The 21,243-nt window shown below is 47.2% G+C and overlaps 1 long non-coding RNA gene across 1 annotated transcript in view; it reads left to right on the top strand.

Annotated features, from left to right (window-relative positions):
• Positions 1 to 18,963: 18,963 nt before the first annotated feature.
• LOC135915176 (uncharacterized) overlaps positions 18,964 to 21,243 on the top strand; it is a 63,860-nt gene continuing 61,580 nt past the window's right edge. Inside the window, exons 1-2 of the long non-coding RNA XR_010568532.1 lie at positions 18,964 to 19,573; positions 19,686 to 19,850. This is a non-coding gene — a long non-coding RNA (uncharacterized lncRNA). The remainder of the gene's footprint in view (positions 19,574 to 19,685; positions 19,851 to 21,243) is intronic.

The following is a 21,243-nucleotide window of genomic DNA, read 5'->3' as shown; positions in this document are numbered from 1 at the left end:
ACTAATTCCGCGCCCGTGTTTGATGAAGTGCTACGCCGCCAGCGCACCGCTGCGTAAACCCGCGAGAAGCCCGGATTAAAGGAATGTTTTAGCACGCGCTGATTTTGATTACCGCCGGAACACGGGGGGGTGTCTGTTTCCGCTAAAGCACCTCTCTCTTTTGCGTCCAAAGCGCACACCTGGGAAGGGGAAATATAAAAGAAGGAAATTATAATAGCAAAAATAAATATGGTCGGGACTGAAGACGTGGTCCAAACACCGGACAAAATGTTAAGCGAAGGCAGGAAAGGTGTGCGCCGGCGGTAATAGGCGCACAAGGAAAAGGACTGTAAGAAGATAAGACAGAGACAGAAAAATGAAAGGCTAAGTTACAACTCCAAGAGGAATCTGGTTTCGCTTGACGGCTTTGTAATTACCACTCCGACTCGGAATCTAGCCGGCGAGCGAATGAATGAGCGCGCGCGCACACACATTCCTTAGGCAGCTTCCTCTCCGCATTTGCTTTCTGCGGCCAAGGGGGCCGCGCACGAGACCGTGCCGACACGCAATTTGGGGCGACGCTCATTTGAGACGCCAGCGCGGCGCGAACAGTTCATCCTTGGGGCCGCGCGCCCGCAGTGGCGCCTTTAATCAAGCTTTGGCGCCTTCCCCAATTGGCGCTGCGAGCATCGCGCGCTTCAGTTCGCCCGACATGTTCGGCGACGGACGAACAATCGTGTCCTGCATTCCGCAAGCGAGCGAAGCAGCGTGTTCCGCGGCGCAGGGGGCTTCGGTAAAAAGACGCATTTCGCCAGCTTTCAGTACTGGAAGGAGATGCACAATCAGTGGTCGCGAATAATGGCTGCAGAAATGGAATATTTCGGAAATGTTTCGCTCGAACTTGAGATGCAATTTGGGAGAGGGAATGGGTGCATAAGAAACCTCCTTATTTAGATGTTTACTTTTCTGACTTAGTTGTCCTGGTATCGAAAACAAGCGAATGATCAGCAAAAACTTTCAAGTGGAAATGTATAAGCGGTCTGGCATGCAGCTGACATTTGGTATGATAAGAACCCCAAAGCGATTTCCTTAGACACGCCAATTGTACGTCAGAACCCTTAGTGTCGACGACGAAGCTACTCCGTGCTAAAACACATCTGTGCCAGCCTAGCCAGTTTTCGTCAAATTTTCATCCGCCTCTGGGGTGCTTTCCACGTCCTGGTTTGAGGCAATGGATGCCGAACGTTCCGCAGGCTCGTGCGGCCAGAAGCCTGCGGCTGCAAGCTCTTCTATGACTCAAGGCACCTGGTCAACCACTATTGAAGGCTCAAGAGAAGCTCCTATTCTCGTGACCATGGATGCAGAGCCTATTGCCGGCCCGTCTGGCCAGAGCTCTACATTGACAAGCTCCTCAAGGAAACGAGGCACCTGGTCCAGCACCAGCGAAGACACAGAGGTCTAATCAATCACAGGCGGCGACTTATCAGATCACAGCTTCGTGTCGGTGAAGAGCCGAAGGGCTAAAAGGAAGCTTATCAAGGCGTCATCACCAGTGAGTACGTCAACCATGCCGGTAGGAAGTGAATGCTGGCTGCACACCATCTTCTTCATGACAGTGGATTCTTCCGTCTGCGTTCGAATATTGAACAGGCAAGCCTTCTCTGTTTTTCTTGAAGGAAAGGCGCCAAAGAAATCGAGGAGGTCCAGCTGAACACACGAAAGAATGTTGTAGCTGTCGACATAATCCGTGGGGCCACGCTGGAGAAGCTACGACAGATAACAGATTGGAGCCACTTGAAAGTACGGCCGGTCATACCCATGGATGGGGCCTGCGCTGCAGGTGTAATCTACGATATTGACTTCGCAATTTCAAACCCGGGCCTGCATCTTCCGATAAAACCGGCATACGAAGGAGTGGGCATCACGCACGTATGCCGACTCAGAAACAGCCATCGCGCGAAGATAGTGTTCAAGGGTGATTCCATCCCTTTCTACGTAAAGGTCGGTCATTTCCGATAGGTCGTACGGCCGTTTGTCTCAAAGTCGCTTCAGAATCGGGCATGTTAAAGGCGTCTGGGCAAGCTCCACAATGTGCACCCGGTGCGCGGATTCGCACACACTATAAATCTGCCGTGCAACAAACTTTAGGTGTGGCAACTGTGAAGGCACCCATGAAGCGACATTTAAAGAATGCCCAAGAATCAAAAAAAGAGTTCGAAGTTTTGAAGCGAATGGTCAGGGAGAACTCAACCCATAGAGAAGCCTCAGAAAGATCCGGAGTCGATGTCGTCATCGACGGAAACGCTCAAGACAGGGTGGAGTTCGTGCACCGCTTGAGCCGATGCCATCATCTTCAAATAGAACGCCCGAGAGCACAAGGAGACCTCAAACTGAAAAGGCTCCCCCCCCCCCCCCCCTGGGAGAGTGGCCGGCACTCGCAAGCTCTCAGTCTTCTAAAGAGTCTCCATGCTTGATGCTCCCATCGAAGCTTGTTTCTGTAGGTGAGGCTTCAACAGTGGATTTCCAAATGATTCCAGCGCTGCGATCCATTGTGAATGTCATCAGGGCTATGCTGACAAGCATTGACAGACCATCTGCTCGAAGCGGGCACAAGTACTCATTAATATCTATAACAAGCCCTTGCAGGACGGCAAAGTTCCTCAAGATTGGAAGGTCAGCCGCCTGGTACCGCTTCTTAAGCCTGGCAAGTCTCCCTTAGAGATTACTTCATACCTACCAATTGCGCTGGCAAGTTGAGTTGGGACGGTAATGGAGCGTATGATCCTCGCCAGACTTGAGTGGTACCTCGAACATTACGAAATCTACATTTGGGGAAGCTGAAAGGTTAACGCGACGGGACGACGACTAGCTTCATTAGTTTCCAACAATGGACTCTACCTGCTGAATGACGCGAGTCCAACGTTTCTGCGGGGAATAACGTACAGCAGCTGCCTCGATTTGACTTTCGTCTCCCGCCGCCTCGCCGCACATGTTAAGTGGTTTTTGGACATTGAAACTCATGGAAGCCACCACATCCCCACTTGCCTCAAGATCAAGGGGATGTCTAACACGTGTACGCCCCCCACGATACGAAGAATAGATTGGACTATCTTTAAATCCCAGATTGATGACGCTTGTCACAAAGGCCTCTCTTGTGGACTTCAACAAACTATCAAGAAAACGGCACAGGCGGCCACGCGTACACTCACGTGTTATCGAAGGTACTCTGAATTCGACCTGGAATTGGAGCGGCTTCGTGCGATTCACCGTCGTGCTGAAAGAAGATACCGACGCACTAAGTCAATTCAGGATCTAAGGACAGCCCGGCGAATGCAATAGAAGATACAACGTCGCATGGATAAACTAGAGGCTCAGCGGTGGTCGAAATATTGTGCGTCGCTAGATCGCCGCAAACCTCTATCTCAAACATGGAGAGCTGTGCGAGGTCTACGTTCTGTTCCGGAACAGCGCTTTCCGTTCAAGGCCTTAGCACTATTCCAGCGCCGACAAGACATTAATGTGGCGGCAGACTTCTGTGCTATGATGGCGGGCCAGCTAAGTTGCACAGGTTCGCTTACATTGAACCATATTCCAGATTCACGAGTTTCACGCATGGATCTGCCTTTCACAACGCAAGGGCTTGACGCGGTGCTCGCCCTATGTAATCAGTCCTCGTCACCTGGTCCGGATGACATATCTTACCGTATACTATGTCACCTTGGTGAACGGGCACGAAGTGCGCTCCTTAATACATATAACGACTCTTGGCAGGACGGCAAAGTTCCTCAAGATTCGAAGATTAGCCACTTTTTACCGTTTCGTAAGCCTGGCAAGTCTCCCTTAGAGATTACTTCATACCGACCAATTGCGCTGGCAATTTGCATTGCGAAGTTAATGGAGCGTATGATCCTCGCCAGACTTGACTAGTATATCGAACACTATGAAATCTACCCAGACGCCATGGCTGGTTTTTGACGCCACCGATGTTCTATCGACAACGTAATCAATCTGGTAACCTATGTTCAACACCAAAAGACGTGTAAGAGATTATCTGTAGCAATGTTCTTAGATATAAAGGGAGCCTATGACAACGTTTTTCTTGACGCCATACTTGAAGCACTGGAATAGGTAGGCCTAGGTGGTCAATTATATCGTTGGACACGCAGTTATTTACACAGGTGGACTCTATTTGTTAATACTGAAGCTGGCCCAAACTAGCAGTATTACACGGACCATGGAGTTGCGCAAGGCGGTGTCTTTATTCCCACGATTTTCAACCTTGCACTCATTGGTCTCGTGAAACGACTTCCGAACACGGTTAAAGTATCAATGTATGCCGACGACTTATGCGTCTGGCATGTGTTGTGACACGGCTGCCGGTACGCGCAAGGCTTAAAAAAGCTGAGAGGTCAACATCGATGTACCTAAAGAAACAAAGCCTCAAAACCTCGCCAGACAAATGCGCATTGGTCGCGTCTAGCCGAAAGTCTATGAGATCCTACGATGTCTCTATCGATGGTCAAAGCATACCTTGTGTCAGGACGCACCGATTCTTAGGCGTAATCATTGATCGTGACCTATGCTGGAGTCCTCATGTGGCCTACCTAAAGAAGCGTCTGACGAATGTTTCTAATGTGTTCAAGTTTCTTGGAGTAAAAGCCTGGGGTAGGTCAGTACATGTAATGATGCAACTATACAGGACGCTCTTTCTTGGGTATTTGCGATACAGCTTGCCTGTGCTGACCAACAGCTGCAGAAGTAATATCCGTACACTCGAAAGCGACCAGGCTCAGGCACTTAGAGTGCGTCTTGGATTGCCGCGGAGCTCGTAAACAGCTGAAACGATTGCGATAGCACACGATTTCCCAGCCAAGACCCATAAGTCATGGAAGCGCTCAGTGGACACGTAAGACACCTTGCTCGATCCCCTGCCCATCATCTAGCCTCACTGCCAGAGGATTGACCATGTGCCTCCTTTTGTGAAACAGTCCTGCCCTATCGTGCATACCTTCCATCAGGTTATACAGCTCCAGCGAGAGTTCCGTTTCCGCCATGGTGCTTGGCTCAAGCAAAAGTTCGACTAATGGTACCAGGAATACGAACAAAAGCCCAACTCTCGTCTCCAGCACTCAAGCAGCTTTCACTACTCTTACTGCACGAGACATACAACGAGCATCATCATTTATGTACTGACGCTTCAACCAGGGTAAATGGATCTGCAGGATCGGTGCTCTTTCCTGCAAAACTGTATACTACCTCATCAGACTACATCAACTGCCACGGGACTCGCTGCTATTCGTTCTGCGATTCGCATAATTTCTGATGAACTGTCCAAGAAATGGAGCATGTTCAGCGACTCCAATGCTGCTCTTCATTGTTTGGTTTCTGCCTCACGCTGCAGGGACCACGAACAACTAGTTCTAGAAATCAGACTGCTGCTTCACCACCTCGTCGAGCAAGGACACTACATCACGTTACAGTGGATTCCAAGCCACTGCGGTATAATGGGCAATGAACATGTTGATGCAGCCGCACAATCTGCGCATGAGGAGGGCCTGAACGACTCCATTCCTTTCTCGGGAACAGACGCAGCAATGAAAATTTGCGAGCTTGCAAATGAAGCCATAATGTCTTTATGGAACACACCAAGCTTGAAGCACACACGTTTACACCAACTGGACCCGTCCCTTCTACTTCGACCCCCATCTGGACTCTCGATTCGAGATAGCAGTACTTTGCCGACTGTGGCTTGGTGTCGCTTTCACAAGGTCTTTCGCCTTCCGAGTCGCTATGAACGAGAGCGCGGCTTGCAGTCGCTGTGGCGGCGAGGAGACTACAGAACACGTACTTTGCCACTGTCCGCAACACAGCGTGCACCAGCTTTCAGTAGCGGCCGTGTTTGCCCGTCTTGATGACAGGCCACTTTCAGAACAGACAGTCTTGGAATGCCGACACGAAAAGTCGTCACACTGAAAGCCGGTTAAGGCTTTTTTGACATTTTTACGTGACAGTGGCCTATTAGAAAGAGTATAATGATCCCATCCCGTCCCTTTCTTTTTTCACGCCTCTATTTTTATCCCCGCTCTTCTTCCCGTATTTACTTCCCTTTTCTCTTCCCCTAGTACAAGGTAGTAAACCGCAGGCTTTAACTCTGGTTAGCCTCCCTGCCTTTCTCTCATTTGCATCTCTCTCTCACTCAGAAATGTAAGCAGATCAAACGCTCGCAAGAAGGATTATATTATGTTACTTCAAATACAATGAATTCATCGCGATCGTTCTTTGCTGAAATGGGTAAACTAACATTTTATTGGCTGCTGTTCTTCATTCTTGCTACCTGCACTTCATTTTTTTTTCGTAACTCATTTTTACATCGCGCGAAGTGAACGCAGAACGCCCTGTGTGCCTGCGAAGGCAGACGATTCAAACCAGAGCCGCATGGCTGCGTTTACCACGCGCGAAATTGCCATGCACACGGTAGACGTTCGCGCCACCACCACCGCGGGAGCAATTGCTCTATGCCACGATGAATCTTTTGCGTGCGCCTCGCCTCCCTGAGGTTGAGAATAATGGATTATGTGCATCTGCACATATATCCGCGGGCCGGCATGCGTGCATGGAATATTGTGAAGTTTTCTTCTCTCTTTCTGCTCAACTTTCACTGTGACAGATGAGAAGCGAAAATGCTACCAGTTAGCTGCCCCAGTGCAGGGTAGCTAACTAGGGTCTGTCATGGTTAATCTCACTACCTTTCTCTTATCAGTAATCTCTCTCTCTCTCCCTCTTCGTTTTTTGTTATTTGTGGAGTCGGACGCACTTTGATGCCGTGATCAGTTGTTAAACTGCGGAGAGAGCGAATACGAGCAGGTGGAATGTGGAGATTGGATTCGGATAAGTAGGGAGGATTGTGGAGGAGGGCGCAAATAAAGCACAATTAGGGCCCGGCCCGAGCTGGGCCCGGACGCTGACCCAGCCTAGCCTGGCCTGAGGGCTTCAGAACTGGTCCGTACCCGGCCCGGGGTCGAAAGATTCTCGTCCGCTTCGGCCCGTTAGCCTTCGAACCTAAACAAAGCGTGGTCCAGTTCTCGGTTATTGTGAGGTCACCAGCCGCAGAGATTCATTGCTGGAGATACATTTGGTTGTGTCAGGTTGTCCACTGAATTTGTTGATGACAAATGAACAGGCGAAATAGGAAGAGAAAATTGCATCCTCTGCTCATTGTTCTCGTGGATTACTCTGTGATATGAGCGCGAGGCAGAGGAACGATGATTGAGACTCATGAAACATCTTGTCATTGGCGGCTGTCTGAAACACACCATGGGCTGTCCTTAGGCCTTTCCATTACAACGACTTCAGGCGTTCGTACTGGGACGCGGACGGCGATAATCAAGGCAGCTAAGAAAGCACACGGCTGACCATCAGTGCAGTGTGCAACTTCAACATCGAAAAAAGATTACTTATCCAGCGGGTCCCAGCCAATCTCAGCGTCTGTTTTGGCGCATTTCAACTGAGAAAATTATAGTCAACAGCATTTCGCCCCCCCCCCCCTTCCCCCAGCATGTAAATCCTGAAGTAAAGTACGACGCCTTGAAATCGCGTTGATTGGCTTGTTGAACTTATTTTTTGCGGTACTGTTTTTTATCCGTCTTACTCTCGCCACTGCCCAAGAAACAGCATGAAATGAGACTTGTCCGCTGAGTTTGTTAAGCTTACTAATGCAAGGTAACCTTGAACAGAACTAACAGTCTGTCGAGCCATCATTGCCAGGTGCTTATAGTGGTATCCGGATAGCTAAACGCGGATATCATGTGCATATATTGACATAAGCACTCTTATACATTTGTTTTTTTAATTAACACGACAGTAAAGGAGATATATTTCATCACAGTTTAATGTTAACGGCTTCTTACATATACTCCTTAGGGCACCTGGTAATACAGAATTGGCAACATGTAATGGCATGCGGACATATACCCTTATACTCTACCCTGTAGGACGCCTCGCGAAATTGCTCTCGCGGCACTGAGCTGCATCCATAATTATACTTGCTTGTAAATACTCAACAATATCCATAAAACGAAAACAATGACCAGTAGTGCCCATGTCCACAAGCTCAGCAAATATCATTCAGTTCTGGACAACGTATTCACAGGCCGATAATGCAGGGGAGATGACCAATGTAAAAAAGCCGTTAGCCCGTTGCTGTTGGATTTGTCTTTCGAAATAAAATATGCTACCTTGAGCACTCAAACGTGGCCAGAAACCGGTCATGAAAGCTGGAACCAACTTATGGTGTTCAAGCCACCATGGCAACCTAACACACACAAGCTTCTTCATCAGTTTCGCCACACATGAAGTCAGAGAAACTGTCCAATATGAGGTTTTTTGTTTAAGCACTGGTACTCCCAGGTCAACTTCTATCATTCAAATTCAAATTCAAGTTTATTTTCAAGACAATACGCTGGAAGGTTCGCTGGGCTAAAAGCAGTGAAAACGGCTTGACGGGCCCAGGTGACCCTTACATGGCAGCGGCTATACAAGGTGCACAGGTAGAGACTAAGATACGCCGTGACAAAGGCAAAAATGAAAAACATGCAGACTACAATGCATAATATAACATATTCATAAATCACACAAACGCACTTGAAATACGATGCACATGAAAATGCATATGCAAATTACAACACATAGTACAACATATTTATCACTCACACAAATACACTGAAAATGCTACAAAAAATTTTAATGGTTTTAATGACTGATTTGCAAGCAGTACAGGAGATATTTAGAGATACTGAATTTTTTACTAGCAAACAATAGAACAAAAGAAAGAATGTAAGTGTTTTTTGCCTCAACTGGTTGTGTTTTCATATGTGTTTAGGGTTGTTTGGACGTTGTATGCCAAAGTTTGATATTTATAAGTTGCACGAAATCGACGTACAGACCATATATGGGTATTTCTTGCAGGTACTGTAATAACACGACGCTCTAGACATGATAAGGCTGTAATAAAGTTCAAGAGTTCCCTGTTTGAAAAGTAGAGTGTATTCAACAAACGATATGAGTAAATGTCAACCCGCACTGTACTGAACCTTTCAAACGATTTGCAAGTCTTTGCCAGACGTTATATATTTCCAATGTAGCGAATTATCCTTTTTTGTAGAACAAGGATTTTATTTATATTTGTTTTTGTTGTTGTGTCCCATATCAACGTACAATAATCTAAATGCGAGTTAAACAACGCGTGTTATATTTGAAGTTTGGCCCTGATTGGCAGCAGAATACGGCAGTGAGACACAACTCCTGTTACAGACGAGATTTTCCTATATAGGTAGTTAACGTGACCATCCCAACTTTAGTTCGATGAAAAGTAAACCCCAAGTATTTTATGCGCATCAACAATATCTATTCGCTGCGAATCAAGAAATAACGGATAGTGAGTAGGCACTATTTTATTTTTAGCACGAAATATAACAGCTTTAGTTGTATTTGGATTGATCTGATGTCTATTCATTTTTGACCACGAGGAAATATCCGAAAGCACGTCGTTAGCTCTGGATATTAAATGATGCAGGTTAATGTGTGTATATTACGTACTTAACTGTTGCGTCCATGTTCACGACATCGTCGATATAAACATTGATCATCAAGGGACCCAGAATACTCCCTTGCGGTACACCGCAAGTGATAGGTAACAACAACGAGCTAATTTTATTGATGTGCACACTCCGGAATCTATTTTGAAGATAAGATTCAAGTAAGGATAAGAAATTACCCCGAATGCCATGTGATTCTAGTTTGTGCAAAAAAATACTGTGGTCGAGGGAATCAAAGGCCTTGCTCAAATCTAAAAAAATACCGAGTGTGAATTTTTTTTTTTTCAATGCGAGTAACTATAGCTTCTTTCAATGTCAGCAGTGCAGTTCCAGTAGACCTGCCGCTTCGAAAGCCAAACTCAGCGTCTGTTAGAACATTAAATTTATTGAAAAACCACGTAATTCAAACAAAGATAACTTTTTCTAGGCACTTAGAGAAGACAGGAAGGACAGAAATAGGTCTGTAATTACATTCTATGTTGCGATCTCCTTTCTTAAAAATGACTGATACTCTAGCTCTTTTCATAGCTTCCGGAAAAACTCCTGATTCGATAATTAAGTTAAAGATATATGCAAGGACTTCTGTGTTGAAGTGTATAACGTGTTTTATTGGAGATATCTGCAAATAATCGGCATCGAGTGATTTAGTATTATTTAAGCACATTAAAGTGTGATGCACTTCATTTTTATCTGTTGGATCAAGAAAGATGCTTTGCTTCATATTACCGTGTCCTGCAACCAATTCCACATGTTCATTACATGGAGTCACTGCGTTTAAGAAATGGTTGTTGTAGTGATTTGCGAGTGATGTGCCAGTTAAATCCCGACCGCCAAATGTTAAGGATTCAGACAGGGCATTTTTATTTTCGCGCCCAAGCATATTATTGATGAGCTTCCAAGTGGCATTACATCGTTGTCGACTAGCATTTTCAAAAATACGACGATAATAGGCTTCTTTAGCACGTTTAAGTTCTGCATTTAGTCGATTTCGAACTTTCTTAAATTCTCCCATAGAGCGTGTGCGCAAGAATGAATAATAAGAGATATTTTTACTTGTCATTTTCAGATGCTCACAGATGACCCAAAGTCTTTTGTCTTTTATACAGGTTTGAAAGTTTTGAAAAGAAAATGTTTCGCTTAGATACGAATAAAACGTTTAACGCAGTCATCATAAACGTCATTTGCAGTTTTCTTCTCGTTTACAGAGGATCAGCTTTGATCCATTATGCCGCTTTTGAATAATTAAGTACTCTGAGTTGTAATTTGTTGAATAATGAGCTACGCCTGTCGTAAATTTTTATCTAGTGGTTCGTCATGGTAATTTAGAAAGACAGGACAGTGGTCACTAATATCAGATGTTGGCTCGTCGCCAGTTACCGAGATATGGTTGAAGAACGCCAGGAGATTATCCTTTCTTTCCTTAAGCAGGATGGAAATTATCTTATTTGGGATGCCATTAGATTGCGGAGAACTGCGGCGACGCAGGCAGTACATGGCTGTGCGAAGTTCGCTGCATGAACGAGGCGTCCATAATGGGTGGCGTAGCAGGCAAGACGAAGCAAGGAGTCACCGTAGATTTTCAAAACTTGTAGGTGTCCGCATATTCCTCAGCCAGAGAAGCAGATGACCTGTATTTTAATTAGGAAGGTGTAAACAATCTTTCTTGTGCCAGAGGCACGCAGCCTAGAGTACTGACACCGCCCCTTGTTCTATAGATCGGCATTCACACAGTGACTTAGACAAGCGACTTAACTTTGCACATAAAGCGGACCATTGAATCCTGCAAAACCTTTTTTTTCTCTTTTTGTGCGTCAACAGATGCAGGGACAAGTCTGCTAAACACTGTCTGCAGAGAACAGTTCCTTTTATAACACAAGTTGCCTCTCTGCTCTTCTGCGTGTAGCCCATAAGTTAATAAATTTTAAGACCGGAGCAAGAAAATGCAGCGACAGCATGACTACAACGATAGCTTATGTTGCTTATTTGCTATCGTCGAATGGAACATATCCACAATTGTGAAAATGAGGTGATCTGTGTAGAAAGAGAGAGAGAGGGGGAGGAAAGAAAGGCAGGGAGTTAAACAGACTTTGCTTGGTTTGCTACCCTGCACGTGAGGAGGGGGATGATGGAGTAACTGTCTGAGTAGATTATGTGGGGGGTGGTGTGCTGTAGCTACAGGTGACTTCAGCTTGGCGATGGAGTTCAACAATTGCTCCGCCTGGGCGTCTTTTTCATTATTACGGAGGTAGTCGCAATCTGTCGAACAGTACAGTGCATCTTAGAAATTCCAGTTGATTACTCGGGGCAAGACTACGTTCACTTCTGTGGAATCTAGCAGAATCCAATTTCTCTGTGGAATCGAGTTTTCTCGGGGGCCCATTCGGAGAACAATGCGTTTAACACGAAGAAATCTTTCAGGCTTCAAAAAAATAAAGTGGGCGCGCTTCTGTGTACCACCTGGGAACACCCCGTATCATGCACGTGTTCTGCAGGTATGCGTGCGAAAGGCGGATTTTCACAGCGATGCAAGCAACTATGTCGCATCTAACTTTAGCTGATAGAATCGCTCCTCTCTGGTCACGTGAAGCTGTAAAAAGCCTTGTGACGTGACGTGTTTCCAAACCAGGGCAACGCGTACTGCTACGCGTCATTTGTGTTTGCCAAGCGTAGGATTTTACGAGGTAAAATATAGTAAAATGGCTCCCTACAAAGTTCTAACGAATCTAAACAACGTTGCTACACATGCCAGGTGGAAACAAGTATTAATTAAATTGAATTGTATTCAGCGGTATTACGTCCCAAAAGTACGATCTGATTAATTATCGCCACCTGGAGTTCCTTAACGTGCACCCCATGCACTGTAGACAAGTGTTTTTGCATTCCGCCCCCATCGGAATACGGCCACGGAGGCCGGAATCGAACCCGCGGCATCGATCTCAGCAGCACAACGCCATAGCCACTGGGCTGCCGTGGAAGGTGAAACCGTCATAGCAGGTATGCTATGGCGGTTTCACTGCCGTCGTCTCGAAACAGCACGAAGGGACAGCAATGTGCCCCAAAAGGAAAAAAAAAAGTCACAGTTTCGCCCGAGAGAGAGAGAGAGAGAGAGAGAAGACATGGATTTTAACCAGTCAAAAGTCTTGTTGGCTATCTTGCGCTGGCGGAAAGGAGAAGGGGAATAGAAATAAGTTTCGCCCGTAAAGTGAAGCATTGGTTGCGTCAGCATATTATTAGATAGCTATACAACGTAAGATTAGTCATTTTATCAGCTGCATAAACAGGTGTAAACATTCGCTTACTAACTAAATTAACAAGCATGGCCTCACGCGCGCAGAGGGAAATGGGAACACATCTCACTCGACGACAACGGACACTCGCTGTCAGAACGCTGGTGCAAGGAAGAGCGGCAGCAGCAGCGAGCGAATTACCCTTCGTGCTGCGACTCGCTTCAATGCGAACTAAGCGGCAATAACACAGCGCACACGAAGCCACCAACACTCATCGCACGTAGACTTTGTACCCATCGCAGATCACTTTCAACATAGGATCCGTGCGACCGCGCTCAGCCACGCCATGCGCAGGAGTACCTGGAGTAGAACGTCCCCCTGCTGCCATGCAATCGATGGAAGACGACGCGCTTCCTCCCCGCCTTACTCCCTTGTGCGCTCGAGATCGATGATTGCTATATGGCAATAAAATCAAGCAGACAGCTCAAAATGTCAAATTATTACTCTGGGAAGCGTCTCTTGCAGCCGTCGCCTGCTACATTAGGCAGGGTGCGTGTTTCCCACATGCACAATGCGTCGTCCTAGATTGGTGCAATGCGCTTGTGTTCTACCTTGAGACAACATAAGCGACCGACCAGTGGTGAAGAGCGTGTGATCTACACCGCGTCATCGACATCTCTTGAAACGCGTGTAACTGCACTAGAATGTGAGATTATCGTGGTGGGCAGTGCATGGCGATGAATGCACCAGTAATTCATGACGACGACGGGTGGCATTAGCACGGCATCACAGATGCCTATTCTCGAGTGGCACCGCAGTAGCTGGCTGTTGCGACGTGGAATCTCCTGCTTTCTCGGCGTCTTATTCTGTCGTGTCAGTTAGTTTAAAACAACTTAGATGCACCCTCAAGACAGAAGCGATAGTAGATAAACATTTAAAACGCCGACGACATTGCTTTGCACCTGGGTGTAAGTTTGTGCAAGTCATTGTTTTGTTATTTTAAGGTGCACGGATATATTACATTGGACTAGATTTCTACATCGACAAGAAATCGATTCACCCCACTTGGTGGCACATAATACTCTAAAGGCATCACTACCAGCCTCATCAGTTCTATGTAATCACAAGACTACATTTCCTCATAAAAGAAGATAATGCAACAGAAGCCTAACGGCAGCAAATGCGCTATTTCAAGCTTTGTCGCATTACATAAATGTTCCTGCCCATATGATTCTTCAGATTGGGATTTTGAACTACTTGTTGCGGAACGTTTATTATATGCCAAAATAACCATGCAGTCTTTCAACTCTCTGGCCCCTCTGTGTGGGTGTACCTCGATATGGTAGCAATTAGGTCAGAACACCTCGCACTTACCTATTGAACTTTGATATGATAGCCAGAAAGAGAATACCACATACTTAAAAATAAGAAAAGTACAGCTAAAAGTTGTAAATGGTTTAAAACGTTTAGGAAAGGTGCTATCCTTTTGTAAAAGTGCGCATTCACTGGCTCCTGCGCCTGTGTTTCAAACGGTATAAAATTTTTGATTACACAGTCTGAGCGCGAAGTAATTAAGCCTGCTTGCTCATGCTACCTGCTATGCTTGTGTACCACTTTAGATAGCTCATAGCTTTTGTCTCGATAGATTCGCTGCTTCTGACTCCGCATAAAGCGTCCCACAGCCAGTGCAACCCACAGGTGGATGCCAAGTATTACCAGCTGCTCGGCAGCACGGAGTGCCACCCGTCTCCGTCGAAGCGCCTTGCCGCCCGGTTGCGGCGTTGTGGTCGGCTTTATTGCAGACCTCAATTGATTATTCGCATCTGGTCGTCAAGCACTGCTTCCTAATGTTACGGGCAAGCATCTAACACCATAAGTTGAACGACAACATTGAATATGCTTATGATATCGGCCGTAGCGCCGAAGCACCGGCCTCTTGACGCGCTCGCCGGCGAATATGGGGATCTAAGTAGCGATAGCAGCGCCACCGCTACTAGCATGATCTGCTGCATCACTCCGCGCCCACCGATAATTCCATCTCCCCTTCTAGCCACCATAAGCGGATGAAGAAATGGTCAAATCGGTCAAATATCACCGATACCGATGCATGCACCGCAGTTGCAAATTAAAAAAAATACACGAAATAAACGCCGTTGTTATAGCGTTTGTTGATTAGAAAAGTAATTAACCAGGATTACAATGCGAATGCATCAGTGAAAAGTTTGAAAATTCGCAAAAAATTTCTAATAGTTAAAGAATATTACTTCAAATAAATGCTTCTTTCAAAGAAAGGATGGCTTAGGTCAAATGGCAACACCACTGAGCCGAAAGCTATGCAAATGGTTGGGGCATGAAAAATGGGCGAAATAATTTCACAAGCCCGATCGACAGTGAAAATGCGGCGATACACATGCCTCTCGGCGGTAATATATTGCCACTCATTAGCATATGTCGCGCCGCTCGTCTCACCACAAATTATGGTGGAAAATATCTGCCATTGCGGCTCAGCGCAACGTCCCGCAATGTCAAACCGACCTTGACAAAACGGCCCTTCCTGCGACTTTACACACCAGACAAATTCTTCAGCTGATCAGCAAGCCGACATGGCGACTATTTCAGAACGTCGCAGATCATTCTTGAACATGCAAATACATTGCAGGGGCTCCAGCGCCACACCATTCACTTTCTTTGTTAAGCGCTAACATCGCAATATAGCTGTCAAAGACCAGAAAAATGTTTCCTCGCACATTTTGTCATCTTGATGACAGCCCGGAAACGCGTTTTGCAGTGCTTCCGCTTCCCAGTACAAATATTAAAAAAAAAACGAGACCTCTTGAGGGCCAATCAGAGAGCCGACATGGTGGATAATTGCAGTAGTGCAGCAGCCACGTGTTTTAAGAATATAGCCCAATGCTTTTGATTATTGATTTTATAAATACCTTGCGCTGAGGAAATTTCCACACTTGACAGCAGCGCCAGAACAGAGCTTGACGAGCGGCGGAAGCAAAATGGAAGGGACATGATAAACTTTGGATGTAACATCTCCTATCATCAACCACGTGGCAAGAATGTCCAAGATGTGAAACTGTCCAAGTGCGAATGCTCCAAATGACTCGGCATGCTTGCAATCGACATCAGAAGCTGGATTCCTAACCCGCCTAAACGAACGATGAAGAGTGGGTCGTTATCTATTTTCATGTGTAATTTGCTTTGCATCCGTAGCGGTCACTGTCGGTGGCGTCGGGATAATAAATGAGAGCGTCGTAGCGCCCTCTGGCCAGGCCAAGGTGTCTATAGGCGCACATGGCGTACACGCCACGGATATAATGCCGCTGCAGTTCCGGAGTAACGTTAACGTAAGCCAGGTCGTATTCACAAACTTCCCTTCAAATAAGACCGTTTTCCCGATGGCCGTCCGGTGTTTGCGCGTCTGCCTCTCGTGAAAGCCCCAACTGTGATAATCGACGACAGTAGCTGCGATGGCGAATCGTGGATAACACTTTTCGTTACCATTAGTTCGCCCTTCACTATCAAAAAATCGCTACACGTGATCATGAAAACCAGTTTCTCGCATAAATGCTTTGGAGAACCCTTAAAAGATATTTTGTCAAAATAAGGGCTTGAGGGAGCTATGCACGGAGGCCCAAGTTAAGCACCCTCAGGGGTTTCCCCGAGTTAGCGTAACTGTGATTCTCGGGAAACGATATAATAGATGATTAATTGACTAATTTAATCATGGATTTTTACGTGCCAAAACCACGATCTGATCATGAAGCACACCGTAGTGGAGGACTCCAGACTTTAACGTGCACCTAAATCTACGTACATGGGTGTTTCCGCATTTCGCCCCCATCGAAATGCGGCCGCCGTGGCCGCGACTCGACCCCGCGACCTCGTGCTCAGCAGCCCAACACCATAGCGACTGAGCAACCACGGCGGGGACCCGCCGTGGTTGCTCAGTGGCTATGGTGTTGGGCTGCTGAGCACGAGGTCGCGGGATCGAATCCCGGCCACGGCGGCCGCATTTAGATGGGGGCGAAATGCGAAAACACCCGTGTGCTTAGATTTAGGTGCACGTTAAAGAACCCCAGGTGGTCGAAATTTCCGGAGTCCTCCACTACGGCGTGCCTCATAATCAGAAAATGGTTTTGGCACGTAAAACCCCAAATATTATTATTATTAACCACGGCGGGTTCTCGTGCTTAGCAGCGCAACACCACAGCCATTAAGTAACCACGGCGGGTGATATAATAGATGATAATGAAACCGCAGCGTATTCAATGCGCATAGGTTAACCGGGGCAAAGAGAATGACTAATATTTTCTCAGTTTACTGTTCACTGTTCATTTGCTTACTTTGTATCATCTGTTCAATTATGATGGTGCTTGGGCCTTGAGTCACATTATGTAATAAATAAATAAATAAATAAATAAATAAATAAATAAATAAATAAATAAATAAATAAATAAATAAATAAATAACTTGCATTCTTCGGTGGTTGGCTCACGTACTAGTCCTGTCAATGACGTTTTTAGGCATGCTCCAGCTGCAGCGGCGCGTTCGGGCGCGGCGGTAGTGCGGCCGTGACAGTCGGCCGTATGCGGGCTGCATGTTCGCCGGCGCAAGCGCGAGCGGTAACCGCTAACAGCCGCACGCTTTTTTTCTGCCCATTTCTCACAGTGGCACTGCGTAACAACACGCTTAGCACGTTCGCCTGCGACTTGCCCACCGCAATGCGGCCCCAGCGGCACCCTGTCTGTTCTACAGGTCTACGTTGCACGGTTACGTGTGAGTCCAAAGGGCTGCTCTGTGCAACTTCTTTCTGTTTTTCCTCCGGGAATGTAAGCGGGCACATTTGTCAGCGTTAAGTGGGCATTCGTTGTGTCGCTATACAGAGCAGCCCGGCACAGCGTCCGTACCACAATGCTACAGCTGTCGCTGCATTAGGCAGCTCTCGATGCATATAGAGGATAAGAGCTCTGTCGCGTCGCAGTGTTTGCACTTCCCCCAAAAAATATTGTACCATGTTCCGACGAAACAAACCGAGTGCGCCTGGAACAAATTTGTCAGGCCGGCTTAGCGAGCAATTATGCTCGTAACCGGAGGCTGTTTCTTTTGCGCAGTGAGCCCTGCAGTTCGCATGTGCTTCAGGGCGGAAGGGGCTGCTTAGCGCTCTGCGGCGCGCAGCGGCGGCGTGATAAAGCACCGAAACTCCCGGCGTGAAAGTTGGAAGCGTGTCTCTGCGGTTATAAATGATTTGGTTGTATCGTCTCTGTGCCCATGCTAGGGCCTAACGAAGAACACCTCTATGCGCAGAAACTTGTCACCAACAAAATGAAGCGGTGCAGACCGTGTCGCCAAGGCCCGTCATGTTCGCTGGGTGTAGTATGCGCTGTAGTATATATATGTACGACGAAAGCCCCACTGACACGAGGGAAAGCGCGCAGCGTAAATGAACGAATTCCAGCAGCTATAATTCTCGGGCTACTTCGCACTGAAAACCAAAGAGGTTTTAACCGACTATTGCAAAGTTACCGCATAATGACATCGGGCGAGCATTAATTGACTGGTGCTAAGCGAGGCTAAATGTAAGAAAAGAAAGAAAATATTGAAGAAAAAAAAAGCATTCAGTTTATACCGAATTTATCCACTGTGTAAGTGCGCTTTTGTGCATGAGACTCTTGGCGAGACATATACCTATAGATATACATCTTGCCGTTACCATAAAAGTAGGAATACCGTAGTCTCATGCAGATAGCGAGAAACGCAAAGCTCACAGAACACATATCTCAATGAAAAGCTATCCCATGACATACTGTTCAAGGACCACGTATGTACAGTGCAGCGCGAACGGAACATACAAGGCGATAGAAGGTGGGGGACCCCACGGCCGTGTGTCCCCCCTTCTGTAGCTGTCGCGTTGTGTGTTCCGTCTGCGCTACACGAAACGTCATACTGTAACAACTACCTCATTAGTCCATCTCTTTGTTCAAGAACACTTTTTTTGTTGTGGTCGTCAGGACGTTTTTCGCGCATTACGGCGCGAAAAATGTCACGCCGTCACAATGTGCCACTTCTAGCGCTGCTGTTCCTGCCTACGTTTTCTGGGATCTGATAATGACACGCATACGTCGTATCATAGGTTTCCACAAGAGGAAAACAAAAACGAGGCGCGAAGAGCACGCCAAGAAGTCCTGTAAGAACGCCGTATTGAAGAGCAAGCCCACGAGCCGGCCACAAGCTCTTCTGAAACAAACGTCGCGCGCCATCACATCCGCTCTGCACAGCTCGCTCGTAATTGGAAAGAATCACAGCTTGAAACACGTTGGCAGGCAGAGCGAGAGGCCCACTGCTGCGAAAGTGCAGAAGCCAGGTGATGCCTCGTACCTTGCCCTTCTTCCCCCTTCTTCCCCCATCTCTCGCAGCCCTTTCCTGGCGCAGCCAATTTCTTAATTCGCGTAATAACCCGATTTGTGCCGCTTACGTACGGTGTTCAGAAGGCTCAGCGCGCGCAGCCCTGCGTTCGAGCCCGGCCCGGCCGTTGCTGATGCATGCCTTTCGCGGCGGAGGCAAACAGCCGTAGGCGAGCACGCGTGGTTCGAATTCGCGAGGGCTTGAACGACGGCACATTCGCCAGCCCTCCTCCGTCGGGCAGAAAGCGTCGCCGGCGCCTTGCGACTAATCCGTTTGGCAAACAACACGATTCACGGCGCACATCGCGCTCCTCCCACTCCCGTGTATGCCCGCGCCTCATTCTGCCCTGATTCCTGTCAGGTATTTTGTTCATTTATCTTGTCTTCTTTTTTTAACTGATTGTTACGTCCTTCCCGACGCACGACGCTAACGCAAGGTTTCATGTTCGTGGGCTCCACGTTCCTCCTCCCAGCTTCTGTGTCACGCTTCTGCAATATTGCCTCGCACGGGAAGCACTTTGGGCGCGTTGCAAGAGGCCGTTCATGCGTGCCCCGGCGGCTGGGCCTCTGCGATCCAGAACGGTTCGGCCCCCTGGAAGCCGTTCGTGCTGGCGCGTCGAGGGTGCGCTGTGTGAAAGGTAAGCCGTTTAATTGAGATGTATCGCGCCATGCTCTCATGGGCGAGCGTTGCTTGGGGACGTTGTTGTTGGACGGCACGGAGGCACTTCTAGAAACTCTTGATGGTGTCACGGGGGCCTTGCATTTCTGGAACCCATGCAGTGCTTAGTTCAAGCCAGCGCTGGAGGACTGCTTCTGTGCGAAGCACAATGTGCCTATTTCCAATTCCCAGCTGTCGTTTCTGGAACAAACTTGTTGGCTACCGTTTGCCTACCGCAGTGCAGACGCAGTTAAGGACACAAGTGCAGTTTCTTTTCGTCACGTCATTGCGATGCGCTCATTGCCACTTTACGGCTATGTACGCTTGGCATGATGGCGATGGACTGTGCACTAGGTTGCACATCATTAAGGTTTTACGAGCGTCGAGTTTTGTTGTGCTATTTCAGTGAAAATAGTGCCAAGGTTAGCTGCTTGGTATGTGTAGCCCTATAGGGCCATCATTTTAAGCAGTTGCGAACTGTGTAGATAGAGTAAGAGAAGGGCACGTCGCTGGCTTTGATATCTACTTTACAAGAACGTGTACTTCCGAGATAAAATATCAGTTGGAATAACCCGCCGTGGTTGCTCAGTGGCTATGGTGTTGGGCTGCTGAGCACGAGGTCGCGGGATCGAATCCCGGCCACGGCGGCCGCATTTCGATGGGGGCGAAATGCGAAAACACCCGTGTACTTAGATTTAGGAGCACGTTAAAGAACCCCAGGTGGTCGAAATTTCCGGAGTCCTCCACTACGGCGTGCCTCATAATCAGAAAGTGGTTTTGGCACGTAAAACCCCAAATATTATTATTATCAGTTGGAATGAAAGCTGAGAAACCTGGAAACAAATGCAGAGCAACAACCAGCATGGATAAAATAAAGACAGTATCTAACGCATGAACATTCATAATGTGCCTGAATTTATTGTTTTCTCTTTTTGAGTAAATCTTTTTGCGCCATGTCGTTCCTTTCTGTTGTCTACTGCCGACACAAAAAGCATCCTTACAGGAGGTAACAAAACGCCCTTGTGTATGCGTTGTTCTGGTCTTTTTTTATGCATGCGCGCACAGTTTATTGCTGCAATATGCTTGCGCTTCCGCTCAGAAGGTATCGCGCGCGCTGGCGATTGGACAGGTTGCGAAAAAAATCTTGCGCTCTTTCTAGATACGAATCCTCTTCAACGCGAACCGTCTACAGTGGTCGCCGTCTGCTAAACTAAAAGCAAACGCACTCCTGTAGACCTTATTAGCACATTTGCAAACACCTCTAATGCTTCAATGACGGACCTGTACTTGCACCAGATCCCTGCGAAAGGTAGGGAGGTCTGGTTGATCTCCCTATACCTTTCGACTTCTTCCATTGTCTCTATTTTTCCTTG

This window comes from Dermacentor albipictus, chromosome 1, assembly GCF_038994185.2.
Source record: "Dermacentor albipictus isolate Rhodes 1998 colony chromosome 1, USDA_Dalb.pri_finalv2, whole genome shotgun sequence".
Classification (NCBI taxonomy): Eukaryota; Metazoa; Arthropoda; class Arachnida; order Ixodida; family Ixodidae; genus Dermacentor; species Dermacentor albipictus.
Note: the sequence above shows the minus strand (reverse complement) of the source record. Positions and strands in the feature narration are given on the sequence as shown.